Source organism: Mobula hypostoma, chromosome 22 (genome assembly GCF_963921235.1).
Source record: "Mobula hypostoma chromosome 22, sMobHyp1.1, whole genome shotgun sequence".
NCBI classification, from domain to species: domain Eukaryota; kingdom Metazoa; phylum Chordata; class Chondrichthyes; order Myliobatiformes; family Myliobatidae; genus Mobula; species Mobula hypostoma.
Window position 1 is genome coordinate 30,894,948 of NC_086118.1, and position 16,553 is coordinate 30,911,500.

The 16,553-nt window shown below is 42.6% G+C and overlaps 1 protein-coding gene and 1 long non-coding RNA gene across 4 annotated transcripts in view; one reads left to right on the forward strand and one right to left on the reverse strand.

Moving 5' to 3' along the window:
- Positions 1 to 13,505, reverse strand: part of LOC134360247 (uncharacterized) — a 32,707-nt gene extending 19,202 nt beyond the window's left edge. The window contains exon 1 of the long non-coding RNA XR_010021287.1: positions 13,076 to 13,505. This is a non-coding gene — a long non-coding RNA (uncharacterized LOC134360247). The remainder of the gene's footprint in view (positions 1 to 13,075) is intronic.
- The window catches only part of LOC134360246 (netrin-1), a 201,512-nt gene that overhangs the window by 160,171 nt on the left and 24,788 nt on the right, over positions 1 to 16,553 (forward strand). The gene's annotated exons all lie outside the window — the stretch shown is intronic.

Here is a 16,553-nt window from a genome sequence, read left to right on the forward strand (position 1 = left end):
AAAGCTTGTAGGCAGTGTGAGAGGGAGGATAGGCAGGTGATAGAGAAGGGACACACTCAGACTGATGGTTTCAGATGTGCCTATTTTAATGCGAGGAGTATTATGAACAAAATGGATGAGCTTAGAGCGTGGGTCAGTACTTAGAGCTATGATGTTGTGGTCATTACAGAGACTGGATGGCTAAGGGGCAGGAATGGCTACTTGGAGTGCCAGGCTTTAGATGCTTCAGGAAGGACAGGGAGGGAGGCAAAAGGGGTTGGGGCATGGCGTTGCTGATCAGAGATAGTGTCACGGCTGCAGAAAAGAAGGAAGTCATGGATGGATTGTCTATTGAGTCTCTCTGGGTGGAAGTTAGAAACAGGAACAGGTCATTAACTCTACTGGGTGTTTTTATAGACCACCCAATAGTAACAGGGACATTGAGGAGCAGATAGGGAGACAGATTCTGGAACGGTGCAGTAATAACAGGATTGTTGTGATGGTAGATTTTAATTTCCCCAATATTGATTGGCATCTCCCAAGAGCAAAGGGTTTAGATGGGGTGGAGTTTGTTAGGTGTGTTCAGGAAGGTTTCCTTATACAGTATGTAGATAGGCCTACAAGAGGAGAGGCTGTACTTGATCTGGTATTGGGAAATGAACCTGGTCACGTGTCAGGTCTCTCAGCGGGAGAGCATTTTGGAGATAGTGATCACAATTCTATCTCCTTCACCATAGCCTTGGAGAGGGATAGGAACAGACAAGTTAGGAAAGCATTTAATTGGAGTAAGGGGAAATATGAGGCTATCAGGCAGGAACTTGGAAACATAAATTGGGAACAGATGTTTTCAGGGAAATGTATGGCAGAAATGTGGCAAATGTTCAAGGGATATTTGTGTGGTGTTCTGTATAGGTACATTCCAATGAGACAGGGAAAGGATGGTAGGGTACAGGAATCGTGGTGTACAAAGGCAGTTGAAAATCTAGTCAAGAAGAAATGAAAAGCTTACAAAAGGTTCAAAAAAACAGGTAATGATAGAGATCTCGAAAATTATAAGGCTAGCAGGAAGGAGCTTAAGAATGAAATTAGGAGAGCCAGAAGGGGCTATGAGAAGGCCTTGGCAAGCAGGATTAAGGAAAACCCCAAGGCATTCTGCAAGTATGTGAAGAGCATGAGGATAAGACGTGAGAGAATAGGACCAATCACGTATGACAGTCAAAAAGTATGTATGGAACCAGAGAAGGTAGCGGAGGTACTTAATGAATACTTTGCTTCAGTATTCACTACAGAAAAAGACCTGATGATTGTAAGGATGACTTACAGCAGACTGGAAAGCTTGAGCATATAGACTTTAAGAAAGGTGATGTGCTGAAGTTTTTGGAAAGCATCAAGTTGGATAAGTCACTGAGACTGGACGCGATATACCCCAGGGAAGTGAGGGAGGGGATTGCTGAGCCTCTAGCAATGATCCTTGCATCATCAATGGGGATAGGAGAGGTTCTGGAGGATTGGAAGCCTGCAGATGTTTTTCCCTTATTCAAGAAAGGGAGTAGAGATAACCCAGGAAATTATAGACCAGTGAGTCTTACTTCAGTGGTTGGTAGGTTGATGGAGAAGATCCTGAGAGGCAGGATTTATGAATATTTGGAGAGGCATATGATTAGGAATAGTCAGCATGGCTTTATCAAGGGCAGGTCATGCTTACAAGCCTGATTGAATTCTTTGAGGATGTGACTAAACACATTGATGAAGGTAGAGCAGTAGATGTAGTGTATATGGATTTCAGCAAGGCATTTGTTAAGGTACCCCATGCAAGGCTTATTTAGAAAGTAAAGATGCATGGGATCCAAGGGGACCTTGCTTTGTGGATCCAGAACTGGCTTGTACACAGAAGGCAAAGAGTGGTTGTAGACAGGTCATATTCTGCATGGAGGTTGGTGACCAGTGGTGTGCCTCAGGATCTGTTCTGGGACCCCTTCTCTTTGTGATTTTTATAAATGACCTGGATAAGGAAGTGGAGGGATGGGTTAGTAAATTTGGGGGTGTTGTGGATAGTGTGGAGGGTTGTCAAAGGTTACAGCAGGATATCAGTAGGATGCAAAACTGGGCTGAGAAGTGGCAGATGGAGTTCAACCCAGTTAAGTGTGAGGTGGTTCATTTTGGTAGGTCAAATATGATGGTAGAATATACTATTAATGGTAAGACTCTTAGCAGTGTGGAAGATCAGAGGGATCTTGGGGTCCTAGTCCAAAGCTGCTGCGTAGGTTGACTCTGTGGTTAAGAAAGCATACGGTGTATTGGTCTTCATCAACCGTGGGATTGAGTTCAAGAGCTGAGAGGTAACGTTACAGCTATATAGGACCCTGGTCAGACCCTGCTTGGAGTACTGTGCTCAGTTCTGGTCACCTCACTATGGGAAGGATGTGGAAACCATAGAAAGGGTGCAGAGGAGATTTACAAGGATGTTGCCTGGATTTTGGAGCATGCCTTATGAGAATAGGTTGAGTGAACTCGGCCTTTTTTTTCCTTGGAGCGATGGAGGATGAGAGGTGACCTGACAGACGTGTATAAGGTGATGAGATGCATTGATCATGTGGATAGTCAGAGGCTTTTTCCCAGGGCTGAAATGGCTAGCATGAGAGGGCACAGTTTTAAGGTGCTTGGAAGTTGGTACAGAAGAGATGTCAGGGGTAAGTGTTTTACGCAGAGAGTGGTGAGTGCGTGGAATGGGCAGCTGGCAATGGTGGTGGAGGCAGATACAATAGGGTCTTTTAAGAGACTCCTGGATAGGTACATGGAGCTTAGAAAAATAGAAGGCTATGGGTAACCCTAGGTAATTTCTAAAGTAAGTACATGTTCGGCACAGCATTGTGGGCCGAAGGGCCTGTATTGTGCTGTAGGGATTCTGTGATCCTATGATAACGTTTCTCACTCGCTGACAATTTGGACAAACTTTGTCATTGTCTTTAATGGTTACATCCAGTCCTGGCCACCGGAAGTAATTGTGTGCAATTTCTTTCATGTGCACTATGCCACAGTGTTATGCATGTAGCTCGTCAAGAATTTGCTTTCTTAATGGTGGAGGAATGACAACACAGTAGCCCCATAGTAAACATCCTGCTTGGACTGTGAGCTCCTTCGATTGAGTCAGGTAAGGTAACAATTCCATGGTTGGGTCTCCTTTCTCTGTCCACACTTTAGATAGAACAGGGTCAGTCTGTGCTTCCAGACTTGTGCCACAGTTTTCGGAGCTGTCAGTAGTTCTTTGAAGTAAAAGATCTCTTTCACGGATGACTCTGGTGCTATATCAGCTAAGGAAAGTCTGAATAGCCCATCAGCATTTGAATGGTGCTCAGACCTCCTGTGCTATATATCGTACTGATGTGCAGATGATAACAGAGTCCAACGTTGCATTCGACCAGCAGCCAGGGAAGGAATGCCCACATGTGGACCAAAAATTGACGTCAAGGGGTGAAGATTTGTCAATCGTTAACCAGAGAGGAATTGATGGAATTTCTTAATTCCAAAGAAAATTGTGAGCGCTTCCCACTCAATCTGGGCCTACTGGCTTTCTGTCTTGTTTAGTGTCCTCGGTGTGAAAGCGATTGGATGTGCTTCACCTGATGGCATGAGGTGTGAGATAACTGCCCTAACACCATAGGGTGATGTGTCACAGGCCAAATGAACGGGCATTGACGGGTTGAAGTGTGTGAGTGCTTCAGATTGTGACAAAGCTGTTTTGGCCTTTTTAAAAAGGCCTGTTCACAGCAATCTGTCCATTGACGGTGTGTTGATTTATTTAAAAGCTCATGAAGTGGTTCAGTATGCTACCTAAGTTAAGAACAAACTTTGCGTAGTATATTAGTAGTCCTCAGAAAGATCTTAATTGACTTGCATTCTGTGGTGAAGGAGCCTCCGTGAATGCCTTCATCTTTGATGGTGCCCTGTGAAGCCGAGAGTTTTCAATCACATGGCCCAAATATTCAGTCGAATGCACACCTAGCCCATATACTTGAGTCTTTGCAGTGTAGCAGCCACATTTTGTAGGTGCTCATGCTCATTCTTCCCAGGAATGAGTAACTTATCCAAATATCCCTGTTAACCCGCTCAGGATCTGGTCCATTGCTCGCTGAAAAAGGGCAGGAGTCAAGGTGATGCCAAATGGAAGCCTTCAGTACCTGAACGTTCCTTTGTGAGTCACTCTGGTCAACAGTTCCTCTGCCTCTGGCTCCACATGCATCTGCAAGCCTTGCGCAATTGGGTGACCCCATCCAACCACAGGGTCACCCAATTGCACAAGTCAATCTTGCAAAATGTCTGTCCTCCAGCCAAACCAGCAACAAGGTCATCAACGAGTGGAAGCGGGTATTGTTCCGCCACAAGAACCGGGTTAATGGTTACCTTGAAGCCTTAAGGACCGACCCCTTTTTAGGATAGGAACCACTGGAGTTGCCTGTTTACTTACACTGATTCCAATACTCTGGACCAGTCTTTCCATTTCAGCCTCTACCTTTGGTTTGAGGATGTATGGAGCAGGTCTTGCCTTCAGACATATGGGTGTTGTGTCGGGCTTAACAGTGATTCCTCTCATAGTGTCCAGTTCTCCATTGAATATTTCTGCGTGTTTCTTCGATACCTCTTGTAGACCAGTGCTCCCATCAACCAAGTGCACCTCTTGCCAGTCGAGTTTGAGCTGCTGAAAACCTCAAGCGGCCCAGAAATACTGGATAACTACCTTTAACAATGTACAGTGGAAGTTTCTTTCTCTGTCCGTTAATCTCCACTGTGACATGTACTAATCCCCTCACTGGAACCATCTCATCAACGTAAGCCAACCTTGCCCCCTCTGAGGTGGGGTGCTGCAAACTTGCCTTGTAAACTGTCTCTGACAGCAATGATATTGCAGCACCCATGTCCACCTGCATCTTCACTGTGATCCCATCCGATCACGGGGTCACCCTACTGCCGACTTTGTGTCCTGAAACAGATAATACTTGCAAAGCTTCTTCCACCACAGAGTGAGAGTCACTCTGTCCATCTTCAGCATCTTAATCACATGTTTCGTTTTGCTTTTCCAGAAGGTATTTTTCTTTATTACAATGTTTTTGGTTGACAGTATCCTTTTACTTTCACGGGCATGTTCAGTATATCCTTTTTTGCCACAGCTTTGGCAATCTAAATCCTTATACCGTTGTTCTTTTGCTGAATGCCTAGTTTTGCCACAATGGTAACTTTGATTGCCAATAGGTGTCTTACTCTTAAGTCAGTAGAAACTTTACGAACTTGGGAAGATATGCGTAACAGCTGTGCTTCTTTAGCTCCCATCTCTATAGATGTACTAATTTCAATTGCCTTATGTAATGTTAGTCTGTCTTCTGAAAGCAAAAGTTTCTGAATTGCCTCACGATATAGACCATAATGTGTCACTCAGCAACTGCCCGAAGTCACAGTGTTCAGACAATCAGACAGTTGCTTCAGCACTACCACAAACTATGAAATAGGCTCACCTTCTTGATTCCTTTTATGAAATCTAAACCTCTCAAGATTAATTAAAGGTTCAGGTGAATAGTGGTCCTTTAAGACTTTAACTATTTCCTCATAAGGCTTATCGCCAGACTTAAGTTACACTAGACTGTGTAATAAATTTGTACTCATCACAAATATCATCTGAAACTTAATTTCCAAATGCAAAATATTCTAATCCTTCAGTATATGAACCCCATTGCTCTGTCGTTCCATCCTATGGTCCCATACTTCCAAGCATTCAAATGCAATCATGTTCCAGGAAAGTTAACTAGACTTATCCAGCTCCCTCTCTCTCTCTCTCTTCCTCTCTTATTTGTTTTATTTAACTGTCCCATTCTCTCCCTTCAATTCTTCACTCACCATACTTTCTGTGGCTGTTTTCATGTGACGTGTGGCATCTTCTATTTGATCACCTACATTGCAAAGTACACACCGCCAACATTACACACAGACTTTTCTTGCCAAAGGAAACAAAGTAATAAATATCGTGTGAGGATGTGTCACCTCATCACTAATTGTCATGTTTGTGGTACTGAGACGCCTGGTGAATGTGAATAACACAGACAAGTGATAGAGAGATAAGAAACAAATATGCAGCGAAATGAAAAAGGATCTAGTGCTTTCTGGGTGTGTATGATATATAAATACTGATTTTAACCAACATTTCAATGACAAACTCTGCCATCTTCATCAAGGATGATGCCTAGGCGTGACTAGTCTGGTGGTATTTATAACCCTGTCGTCTGTCCCTCCTGATTGGTGAGTGCTTATCCAATCAGGTGAAGGAAGCATTCAAATAAAATTAGAGAAACAGAACTTGAACAAAGACAAAGGTCTCACTCTAAGTAAGAATTAGAATTCGATTGTAAACAAGGTGGGACAGCGGAAACCTGATTGGATGAAGACTAACCAATCAGGAGGGTCAGATGAAGGGGGTATAAACACCACCAGACTAGACATGCTTATGCATCATCACTGATGATGATGGCAGAATTTGTCGTCGAAGCATCCGTTAAAATTGATACCTGTACCTAGCTGGAAGCCCGGGAAAGGTTCATTCATACAACTGTTTATTTTGCTTCTAAGTCATCTACCCAGAATGCCGTCCCACCTTACATTCAGTATGTAACACTCAGGAAAGCTTGACAACAACCTGTAAGGGTCAAACTGTACATGAATACATAACACCCTGAAGTCCTTCAGGAGCTGCCATACCACCTAAGCTGGCTCTTTGCAACTTGGCACAACCAGAGAAGACACCAAACACTGTGGAATTAAAGCAACAGTCAGAGGAAACCATGCAAGAATGATCATGCAGGTATGGGATGACCCTAAATTAAAAATTTCACACCTGATGCCAGGAGCCAAGCTGGAAACATTGAAATCTAATTGGCAACCCACACTGACTTACTGAACTGACTTCTCTCAACCTTCCAACGGGCAGAGACCAAAGTGTTCACCAAGTTGGTGTCCGGTGTGACTTGTTGCAAGAAAGTGTGTGTATTCTGCAGATGGTGTTTTTGATGTCTGAAGACACTCGTGGCTCCCAGAAAGTCTGAATCTTATGCCAATGAACATAGCAAGTTTAGATTTAAAAACCAGTAGGCTGCAGCTAGAATAAGTTGGTCAGCTTATTTTCTGCCTGTCAGCGTTCTAAGTTTACTTTGAATGTCAATGTGCATTTAAACGTTAAAGCACATTTCCTAACTTTTGTGCATCTTATGTATAATTTCCACGTTCCACTTTGTCTCAGTGGCCCCATTAACTCCATGGGGTATTTCCTGAGTGTGGTTATCACTTGTATGAAAAAAAATGCCTGTAAGGTTGGAAGCTCTAGTTGCAGCACTTTAGAGGGTAGCTAAAGGAGCGAGCTGCACTGTAGTTCAGTTTGTTCTGATGTGCAGCAGAAGATAAGTCTGTTTATGAAGAAACTGTTTTGAATTTTGTTACAATTAGTGAACAGACGAATTCTTTCCCCAAAAGGTTTCCTTTGAAAGATTGCTTGATTCTTTAATAGTCCATGGAGCCTTTTGTTTGTTTATTTACCACAGTTGCAGATTGTTATGCATCATGTGATATTTTCAAAGTAGCATTTTTGATGTAGTTCAGCGCACGCTCACACAAACACTCTCTCTCTCTCTCTCTCTCACTCCCTCTCTCTCTCTCTCTCACACACACACACACACACACACAAACACACACACACACACACACACACACACACACACACACACACACACACACACACACTCTTCTCTCTTTTTCCCCCTCTCAGCTAATTATCGCTTCATTTCATAGAGGTGATTCACTGGGAAACCAGAGTAATCCAAAATGTATTACATTTTCTCAAATACTTGAACTGTCGCCAAATTTTAGAGCACTGTGGTTTTGGAACCAGCTTCTGCCCTCATGCACAAGTGAAACTGAATGGAGAATTTGATCGTAATTTATAGATTCAAATTCTGGTCCGTGCTGACTGGAATGAACATTATTAAAATTGGTCATCGTCAGAGTATTTTTTTACATTGGAATGAAAGGGAATGAATTTATGGAGGATAATAACTTAATTTTAAGTTTGTTTCCTATAATACTGTGCAGTATCCGTTTTTTGAACCATTGAAAATGTAAAACAAGTTGCTACTAGATGTAATTGTATCAACATACAATCTATTTTATCTAATTTCTAACTACTGTTGCGGTAGTGTCAATAGGAGAATGCGGATGTTCCCACACCCAACTGCGCAACGGGACTGCTGGCATTGTCAGGAGCAAATGGTAGACCTATGGATGGGGGTGGGGGAGGGAGAAGGGGTGTCGGGGGAATGGGAATAGGTACGGGCAAAGGTATACAGGAGGAATGGGAAAAGAGGGGATGTGTACTGAGACAGGATATAGGGTCAGACCGCATGGCATGAGAGGACTAAGTGTGCACGGAAGTGGGAGCACAGACGGGGGAGCAGGGAAGGCACCTGCTGGATGCAGGCGGGCATGTACAGGAAGCTAGGGCAGGTGTGTGGTGGGACCGCGAGGACAAGGACCATGCGTGCCATGGGTGCGGGAACAGCCATTGTGCACCATGGGGAGTGCGATTCAGTGACGGTGCTCTAGTGGAGGGGGGTTGGAGACAAAGTGGGAGGACTTGGGGGAGGAGTTTTAAGAAGAGGGGAGGAAAAGTTGTGGTGGAGGGAGAACAGAGGGCCAGAGGTGACTGAAAGCAGCAGGATCTAAAAAAGGCATGGGGAGGCCAAGCATCTGGAAGAGAGGGTTGGTGGATAGAGGTGGGAACAAGGGGGACACAGAAAGAGGTGGTGTTCAGGATGGACAAGTTCAAAGTCAGAATGGATTAAGGAGACGTTGAGAGGGTGGATAGGGACTAAGGATGAGGTAGCAAACAAAGTTTAGTTTTTTTGTCATATGCACAAGTACATGTACGTACAGGTGCAATGAAAACCATTTGTGGCAGCATCACAGGCACATGCTATCATTTTAGCAGCATTCACAAGAAAAACATCAATGAACCTAAATTATACACAACTTTTACAAGAAAACCTAACTAGAACAAAGAAAGCCAAAAATGGTTATACTGGTCATAATATTGCTGAACTGTAGTGATTAGGCTTTTGCTGGTTGCTTTTTAGTGGTGTGGAGCTTGAGATGTCAGGACTCCAATAGACAACACTGCTCTTGAATAGGTTTCTCTTACTAGAGTGCAGAGTCCATTATCTGAACCATATGGGAGCAATGGCTATTGGAGAATGAGTACTGAATGTCACTCCATTATCATAGCCACGGACATCAGTCCTGTTGACTTTGTCTTCAGTACCCCTTCTGAGAAGCAGTAGGCTAGAGATGACTAAACACAAAGATAAACAATGGATGCACCTTCTGGAAGAGCAAAATAGGAGAGGAACATTGCGAGGTGGGGCTTGTTTTCAATAATTAGTAAGTCTGGCATTCAGCAACTCTTCTTGTGGGATAAATGAACAATTCATGATCTCATGTCTGAGTCTATCACAAAGCCTTGGTTTGAATACTAGATGGAGACAAACTGATTCACTTGGGAAACTTCAATGCTAGGGTTGGAAAAAGTGCATAGATAGGATAGGAAAAGGTGCATCTCCCTCCTGAAAAAATGCTTCAGTCTTGACATAACCATCACCTTGTTTTAAAGATAGTCAAGTGCAAAATTTATGGCACCATGTCTAAGCACAACCTTTATTTAGGTCAGAGACAATAAAATATTTCCATCAGGTGCACTATGAATGTTGCAGTGACTACTGCCACATATCTCTAAAATCAAAAGCTTTGGGAGCAGATGGAATCTTTGCTTAAGTTCTTACAGCCTCATCTTTGGAAGAGGACATACCACAGTATTTTAGAGTTGCTGTAATAGTGACCACTTTGAGAGAAGCTAAATCCAGTTGACATGACTACGGAAGGGTTCCCTTGTCGTCTTCTCCTGCAAAGTCACCTCCGTTAACTCCCACTGACCAAGGACCACTGTTTTCCAAATCACCATGTGGATTCTACCCATGTGGAGGTATAGTGCGAATGAACTTCACCTCCAAGAGAAGTACATAAAACAGCATCAACCATATGAAGTTCCTCCACCAGCTTCCAGTCAAGATGGTGCTAAGCTGCAGTCTCCGTGAGGTTAAACTTAGCTGATTTTTTCAGGTTGGTAGTTATGGTTTTTGGGGACAGATAGGAGAGTTAGGGGTTACGTTAGGGTTTGGAAACAGGGATATGGGGGAATTAAAGGTCAGGTTAGGAACGGGCATATGGGGGAATCAAAGGTCAGGCTGGAGTCTAGGCCTCCATTCCATGCTGAAAGGGCAGCATCGTGGATGTGGGATGAAGGACATCTGTGGTTGGATGTGGGGCTGGCAGACCAGTGAAGACGCCAGGTCAATGAGTCATCATCAGTTCTGAGATCGGTGTTCCACGTGGTCAGGAGGCATGAGGGTTGGAGCCCTCCCCCCACCCCCAAACCAGGTATCTAAGTTTGCAGGACCAGAGTTTAAGGCCTAGTGTTCAGGGTCCCAGTCATCAGAGACTCCAGAGGTCAGGGTCCTTATCCAAGGACCTCATTCATCATCTTCAAGCAAGTTCTGGAGTCAATACCAAAGATCGAAGTCTGAAGGCAGAAGTCTGGAAGTTGAGACCCGATGTCCAGAGCCCTGAGTCTGCAAGTCCACTGGGGAAGTTGAAGGTCTGATGCCTGCAAGTCTGCAAGTCCGCTTGAGGCTGGAGGCCGGAGACAGCTTGTCCTTGGGCTGGAAGACTGCTTGAGTGTGTGCGTAGCTGGGTGGGTCGGGGCTTGTTTTGTTGTTGTTGCTTGAGTTGTCTGTCAACGTGGTGGGCATGCGATGTTGGGCACCGGAATGTGTGGCAATAGTTGCGGGCTGCCTCCAGCACATTCTTAGCCCGTGCTGGCTGTTAATGCAAACAACACATTTCACTGTATGTTTTGATGTATATGACAAATAAATGAACCTGATTCTGGATCTTCAAATGGTCTTTTTTGACCTCACAATAGGTTGATTTTGTTAAAACTTGCCTTTTCATCACATCTGCTTCGTGATTGTATGCAAGCTGAAAGCATAACCAATGGCCCACAAGTATAGATTAGTGTTGAGCATGGCTGCATCATTACCACAGGAGCTTTCTCAGTCAATTTTGCTATAATGCCTCTGAAAACCTTCTAGATTGGAAACTGCTCAAAGTGTCCACTCTATTCCAAAACCAGCTTCAGGCATCAAACTCAGTACACAGACCATGTCTGCCTAAATGCACATATGGAAGCCAGACTCCAAGTTACTATCAACTAGTTCACTGAAGCATACTGGAGAATGTGCTTTTTAATTAACATCTACAAACAAAAGTCCTCAGTTCACTTGCCTCTGCTGTGCATTGCCATTCTTTAGCAATAAAGGCCCAGAATATAACCCTGGAAAACAGGGGTTAAGTCCCACATTATCAGGAGCCAGTTTTTAATGAAGCTAGACGTTGATGATGAGACTCACCATCACCTTCGATGCACTAGCACAATTTTTAGCCGTTCGTTTGAAGGTGAAGGCATTTGATGCAGTGGAGAGTATACTGATTAGTTGCATCACGGCCTGGAACAGAAAAGCCTACAAAAAGTAGTTGATATGGCCCAGTCCATCATGGGTAAAGGCTTCTCCACTACTGAGCACATCTACAAGGAGCCCTGTCGCAGGAAAGCAGCATCGATCATCAAGGACCTCCACCATTCAGGCTGTGGCCTCTTCTTGCTGCTGCCATCAAAAAGGAAGTACAAGAGCCTCAGGATCCACACCACCTGATTCAGGAACAGTTGTTATTACCCCTAGAAACTTCACTCACCCCAATACTCAATTGTTCCTACAACCTATGGACTCACTTTCACGGACTTTTCGTCTCATGTTTTTGATATTTAATGTTTATTTATTTATTTATTTATTATTTTGTTTGTTTTTTCTTCTTGTATTTTTACAATTTGTCATTTGCAGATTGGTTGTTTGCCCGGCTTATGTGTGTTTTTTTAAAAAAAATTTTCTATTCTGTTTCTTTGTATTTACTGTGAATGTCTGCAAGAAAAGGAATATCAAGGTAGTAAATGGTGACAAAAATGTACAGCAATAAAAACTTTACTTTGAACTTTGAAATCCAGCACAACTTCATGGCTAACTGGACAGCAGTGCTCTCTGTATGTTGCAGAGAAACAAAGATGTTGCTGGGACTTGAGGACCTGATTTATCAGGAAAGGTTGAACAGGTCAGGACTTTATTCTCTGGAGCACAGGAGAATGAGCGGAGTTCTTAGACAGGTGTACAAAATTATGAGGGTTATAAATAGGGTGAATGCATGCATGTCTTTTCCCCTCAGGTTGAGTGGGACTAAAGCTAGAGGTCATAGGTTTAGGGTGAAAGGTGAAACATTTAAGGGAATCTGGGGAGAAACTTCTCCACTCAGAGGGTAGTGGAAGTGTGGAATAAGCATTAATGGTAGATATAGGTTCAATTGTAACAGTTAAGAGAAGTTTGGATGGGTACATGGATGGCTGGGGTTTAGAGGAATATGGTCAGGTGCAGTGGATGGCACCGGGCAGAAGATTGGGTCAGAATGGGCTAGATGGACCAAATGGCCTTTTTCTCTGCTGTAGCACTCTATGATTAAAAAACATAGTAATAATTGTGTAAAATCCTCCAACTGGCAGGATAAGAAAACCAACATCAGCATCCCCTTTCAACGTACACAGGCCTGAGGCCCCAATTACACCCAACACACTCAATGGGTAGGTCATGTTATTGAAATGCCCAGACCTGAACTCTAAAATAGGCATTTTTGAGTTTCATCAAAGCATCAGACCTAGGAAGGGATTCTAAAATATTCTAAAAGTTTCCTTGAAAAAGTATATCATCCCCACCAAATAGTACAAATCCCTGACCACTGAAACAGAGAAGCATTAAGAGGGATGGAATTAAGAACATTGAGTCCATTCTCTGGGAGTGCAAATAACGAAATACAAATGACAGAAGGACTACCACCCAAACCACTTACTCACCGGTCCCATGATGCACATCCTGCCCCACTTGTGGTAGAATCTGCGAGTGTCATTGGTCACCTCACAGCCCACAAAACTGGCATGGAAGTCAGTCATCCTGAATCCCGAGGGCCTGCTCATGAGAAAGAAGAAAAGCTGCTGATCACAGAGGAATTCTGGTTTGGATTCAACACAGAGCAACCCAAGATATTCAAAGGAGAATGACCAATCAGTTTCACCATTTCTTTGCCAGTACTAATGACAGAGCAGATGGCGTTCACTAACTGATTATTAATGCATACCATTGCCAGTCTGTGGGCAGAGCCTGTTCAGTTATACAACCAAGAATGAAGGCCAGCATACCAAAAAAATAACATACCAGAGAAAACATTGAGCAACTATACCAGCCAACATTTTCCAGAAATTTTTAAACTAAACTTGACAAGTTAAACCTTTTGCCCTGTGAATTTGCAGTAGTTATTACATCAAACATTTCAAGAATTTTTATTCAGTAGACGGTACCAGTTATATGAGGGCACATTAACAATTGGAATTCCTTTGAGTTGAAATTATGCTTTATAGTATCAGTGCACAAGTTCTCCATCCATTGGTTTAGAAATCTCCCTGGTCTTTCAGTCAAGGCATCAGTCAATTGAATATGAATGTTAGAACATCTTCATTACTCTTACAAACAAAACTAGTTTATTCTAGAGTCAAGCAACACACACCAAAGTTGCTGGTGAACGCAGCAGGCCAGGCAGCATCTCTAGGAAGAGGTACAGTCGACGTTTTGGGCCGAGACCCTTCATCAGGACTAACTGAGGGAAGAGTTAGTAAGAGATTTGAAAGTGGGAGGGGGAGGGGGAGATCCAAAATGATAGGAGAAGACAGGAAGGGGTGGGATGGAGCCAAGAGCTGGACAGGTGATAGGCAAAAGGGGATACGAGAGGATCATGGGACAGGAGGTCTGGGAAGAAAGACAAGGAGGGGGGGAACCCAGAGGATGGGCAAGGGTTATAGTCAGAGGGTCAGAGGGAGAAAAAGGAGAGTGAGAGAAAGAATGTGTATATAAAAATAAATAACAGATGGGGTACGAGGGGGAGGTGGGGCATTAGCGGAAGTTAGAGAAGTCGATGTTCATGCCATCAGGTTGGAGGCTACCCAGACGGAATATAAGGTGTTGTTCCTCCAACCTGAGTGTGGCTTCATCTTTACAGTAGAGGAGGCCGTGGATAGACATGTCAGAATGGTTTTGGAACAGAGACTGCACTACCTGATTTCATAGCCTGATCGTTGAGGAAGAAACATAGAACTAAAATTCAGTGAAACGTTTTTGAAGGTCCTCTGCCATCACTAATTTGAATCACATGGATGATGACAGTCAGACATTGAGTGGATGAAAGATTTGCGAGATTAGTATGCAATGTTTTAAAAGGCCAAGTGTCTGTTGTTGTAAATTCATTGTTACTTTTGGATTGACATAACTGCAGTTATGTTTCTGCATAAAATAAACAAAACACTATAACCAATATGAATGAATCCATATTATGAAGAGAGTTGTAATCAACTAATCCATGCTGTAGTCAACAAGAAGTGTAGCAGGAAACTGCTTGATAACACGATTCTTTGAATTACTTAATGAATTTATGTTTATCCAGTGAGTAGCTGGATTATGCACAAGGAACCAAGTTTCATTCCCCTTTCAAATGTGCTCTTGCTGTCAAATAATCTGTGAACAATCACTGAAAGAGGGCTAGTCACTTGAATAAACGAGTAGAGGGAGGTAGATGTTTACTCGATCTTGAAGTCAATGGCGTCAAGACAGGAAATTAGTGGATTAGGAAATAAAATAGCCTCTTGAGATGATAGTAAAACAGTTTACCCAGATTTTGCTAAAGCAGAAATGAAATTTTATAACTACTGCCCCAGCTTTTCCAATTGTAAAACCGACAGCAGCCTATTCATTTTAATGGGTTATCGTTGGCATTATGGTTGGAAAAACTAGGCCATAGCTTTCTGTGCCTCACACCCGAGGGAGAAATTGCACATCAGTGTAGTAGTTCAAACTCAAATAATTATTTGTTCTTGAGAGTCCAGTCATACGTAATTTCTGTAACATTGGCAAATGCATCTTCTCTCGAACCTCTGCAAAAACAAATTTGTTAGAATTATATTGCCATTTTAGTAAACTGATTTCTGAAACTAGCTATTCTAAGGAAATCCTAATGGACCCACCATCAAACAAATTTATTAGTTAATGAAGTATACTTGAAGAGAACATATTAGATCACTGTGTTATTGTCACAGTGTAACTCACAATTGATTGGAGGGTGTGCATAAAATTAAGTGTTAGAATAATTTTTGAAATAACGACGTGAATTTTAATTATACATTTACGTCCCATAGTCATAAGTATTAGGAGAAATGTAATATTGGCACCCCATCTCCCACATAGATACTTTTGACTTCAGAACTGTTAAGTGTTACCATCTGCCTTTTTAAAAGATAGAGTACAGCAGAAAACCTCCTGTTTGTTCTGAGGTAAATGCAATACAGAAAATGACTGTGAGTTCCAGCCAATTGAAGCAAGGCTTTTGGCACAGCTCCCATGAAAAAAAAATGAAGGGCATTCAAACTTAGGATGTTTGCAAATGTTCCTTAATTTCAATATCTGTAAGTAATAGGCATTCAGTTCCTTGAATTATTTTACTTGGAAGAGGGAAAAGATGGTTTGATATTGCAATAAACATTGTGTAGTGCCAATTCAGAGGAAGACTGATGGAAGACAGTTTGGTTGTTCATCTATTCACCTTTGGCAGAGTCTGTCCTTAGGCTGAACTCTTTCTTTCCAATAAAATTTATACCCTCTGTTCATTTCTGGGCAGAGCTGGGCAATGGCAGCAACTGATGTCAATTCTAAATACTCCTTTTTGCAGAAAATATTACACTTAACATTACAATCACATAGGGATTAAATCTTTATTTAATATAGAGTAGGCTCTTCTGGCCCTTCGAGCTACACTGCCCCACCAATTTAACCCCAGCTGAATCGCGGGGCAATTTACAATGGCCAATTAACCTACTAACCGGTATGTCTTTGGACTGTGGGAGGAAACTGGAGCACCCAGGGAAGGCCCACAGATTCCACTGGGAGAATGTACAAACTCCTTACAGAACGGAGCCGGAATTGAACTCTGAACTCTGGAACACCCCACGCTGTGATAGTGTTGCACTAACTGCTACACCACTGTTATTCCAGCATTGGCTGTTCGAAGCTTATACAGTTACTGATCCCACTGGCGTTTTAAAGGTACTGCAAAATTCTTAAGCCTGACAGGGCAGTGAAAAAAAAGTTAAACCATACCAATACTAAATGCAAAATATTTTAAGTGAAAGAAATTATATTTTAGAAGAAATAAATAAACGAAGAACTGGCAAAGTTAATTAATATTTTTTAAAAAATTACTTGGGTAAGGAAGAGGTATAAAAATGAGAATAT